Source organism: Gallus gallus, chromosome 6 (assembly GCF_016699485.2).
Source record: "Gallus gallus isolate bGalGal1 chromosome 6, bGalGal1.mat.broiler.GRCg7b, whole genome shotgun sequence".
NCBI lineage: Eukaryota > Metazoa > Chordata > Aves > Galliformes > Phasianidae > Gallus > Gallus gallus.
The window spans coordinates 28,292,525-28,295,731 of record NC_052537.1 but is presented as its reverse complement, the minus strand read 5'-3'; positions in this window follow the sequence as shown (position 1 = coordinate 28,295,731).

The following is a 3,207-nucleotide window of genomic DNA, read 5'->3' as shown; positions in this document are numbered from 1 at the left end:
AAAGCGAAAGCAGAAGGTGGGGCCTGCGGGCAGAGAGCGGGGCGGGATCTGCCCTTGTCCCGGTGCGGCCGCCCCGCTCCGCCCGGTGCCCGGCAGTGCCGGCTGTCCCGGGGCTAAAAGGGAGGCGCTGCTCCTCCCGCTCCGCTCCCCGCGAAGGGGCTGAGTATCCCCCCCATCGCAGCTTCATCCCAACGAAGAGAAAATTGCTGCTTTTTAACAGCAGCGCTCCGTCACACCCCCTCGAAAGAGGAGCCTGAAGTTTGATGGCGGCGCGAGATTGTCTAGATCTAAGGAAATTTTTTCCCCTTATATAAACTTCAGTGGCATTTCCTTATCTTTCCAATTATTCACTGTGTTGCATCTCTGCTAATTATGATACCCCACTGTGCAGCCGTTGCATCGGGCCCAGCAGTTCAGTGCACGGGGCTGGAGATTGGCACAGTCTTGCTAATTACTCCTGGATGCGGGCTCCGATCCTGCAAAAATCATACACCTACCCAGCGGCGTGCGGTGTTTAACATTCACTACCTGAAGAGATCCACATCAAAGAGACATTTTTCAGTGTAACTGCCTCATAATTGGCACAAAACACAGGCTTTGTAACAAACAGCCCTTTGCTTCTCGACAGGTCACCGCTTCGATGTGAGCGAGCGGTGTCTGAGCTGCTCGTGGCTCTCGCCAAGCGTCTGTGCGCTGCTGCCGGGCCCATCTCCGCTCTGTGGGATTACGCCTGTAGGTCCTGGTTGGAGACAGAGCCAAAGCTTGCTGCTGAAAATTAAGCTCTAACGGAGTCCCACGGCTCCTCTCGTGCCATCTGTTAGCTGCTGCTTTTCGAGAAACCACTGCCGTTTCCAAGTCTGTAATAGATCTTTAAGGACGACGGAGGAGATAGAAATGTGTGGATCTTCAAGTAAATGTGTGGAGAGGTGAGGTGGGAGAGAGTTGTAGAATCATAGAATGGCTTAGGTTGGATGGGACCTTAAAGAACATTGAGTTCCAAACCCCCTGCCATGGGCAGGGTTACCACCCACCAGCCAAGCTGCCCAGGGCTCCAACCAACCTCACCCTGATGCCTCTAGGGATGGGGCATGCACAGCTTCTCTGGGCAGCCTGTGCCAGGGCCTCACCACCACCACCTTCTGAGTGAAGAATTTCTGCCTAATATCTAACCTAATTTTCTCCCCCGTCAGTTTAAAGCCTTTGCCCCTGGTCCTATCTCTTCCAGATCATGTAAAACTTTGGTTCCACTCCTGCTTATAAGCTCCCTTCAAGTACTGGAAGGACACTGTGAGGTCTCCCACGAGCCTTCTCCAAGCTAAACAAGCCCAACTCCATTAACCTTTCTTCCTAAGAGTGATGCTCCAGTCCTTTGATCAGGACAATGGCATAACCAGCAATGACTGGCACTGGCTCCTGGACATCCAAATACCCTTTCCTGGTGATGTGTGCGTGTGTGTTACCTTGGAACTCCAGATATGGTATGCCATCTGTGGTTTCCTATATCAATGAAAATGTTTATGTATTGTCATCTGGTCCTCATGGCCAAATTGGCATATCTAAAAATATCTCAGTTCTAGAAGTCATTGCAGTGCTATTGAAAAAATAGTATTGTGTTTCACAGAATTGTTTGAGTTTGAAGGAACCTTAAAAGGTCACCTGATCAGGGTGAACAGGGAACATCTACAGCTCGATCAGCGTGGTTCCTCAATGTGCTGCAAAAGCTTTCTTAATTGCATGGTAATTTAATATTTCAGTGGAGAATGAGGTGCTAGATATTTCAGAAAATCTTATTGTTTTTCCGTGATGAGTAAGGGAGAAATTAGAAAATACATAAGTAAAAGGAAGTATCTTTCTTCAGGGCATAGAGTGATTGCTACCTGAAGAGGGGTCAGGAAGGAAACATTTTCTCATGTATACTATTGCGTAGCTGGCCATATGCATTACTGGGCAGGAGGAAGAGCCAGCAATGTGATGCATCAGCATTCCTCCTCCTATCCCTGGAGACTCACTCTGCTCTCTAAAAACATTAATAAGGAAGCCTTTGGCTGGATATTTGCATTGTAGAAAAGAAATGTTTAACCGCCATGTAAGCAGCTGCAGGATGACAATGCAGCATGCCTTTGGGAAATTGAAAGGTAGATGGCAGGTACAAACTAGAAGGCTTGAGGCAACGAAATAGTACCTGTCTGGAATAATAACTGTGCTACGTTCTGCACAACATCTGTGCAAACCAGGAGGGGGCTTTGCTGTGACCTGCGAGGCAGAGGCGAGGGTACTTCCAGGTGGAAGAACTTGAGTGACTCTCAGGATGTTCCCTCCTAAGTTACAGCTGTTGGGATTCTATGCATGTTAAATGGGAATATTTGGACAATGTGGACATTGTCTACACGGGCTGTTCTGTGCATGCTTTGCACAGTTTTCTTCAGACTTTCAATTTAAGTTGAGCTACATCCTCAACATTTCTTTCTCTGCTCTGCCTTTTTGTCCTTCTGATTCTTTTTTTCCCATTTCTCTCTATTCCCGCTCTCACTTTCTCTTGCTCTTTGGCAATGTTTGCAAAATCTCCCAGCTGTTCAGCTTTCCAGACATTGGGAACAAAGGGAAAATGTAAGCATAAGTCGGGAAATGTAAACAGTTGTTTGTTGGTTTCCGAAACAGCAAAAAATGCAAAAGCCTACTGTACACATTTGCAAAGCAGTCCCATAGCTGTGTTTCTTCATGTCCTGATAAATATTTTCCAACTTATGATATTTTTTGGAAGCAGTGTTTGCTACTGTGCTGAATCTGATTAACACAAATAAAATGCTGTGAGCCCAGGTATCTAATTAGCTACGTGGTTAGAGAAGATTATGATGAAGTTGGGCTCACGTCTGAATTTCTACAGGCCGCTTTTAGCAGCGGATAGTACCCCCAGTCTGTGTGGTGGAACAGCACCTTTCTCATTTCTATTTTTGCAAATAGAGGGAAGATGTGGTTGCCAGGATTTGTAGAGCCCAGCTCCCCGCTATTCAAGCGGCTGGAAGGGCACAGCTGCTATTCAGGAATGACAGGGAAGGCGGCCCTGACTTGAATGTCTGTTAAGAGGTTATTTTGTGTGACTAGAGTGTGCTTTTAGATTCAGATTCTCGATGCAGGCATGCTGTAAATTTTCTATGCAGTTAATTCAATGAATAAAAGGTGCTTGGAGAGGTAACAATGTTTCTTCCT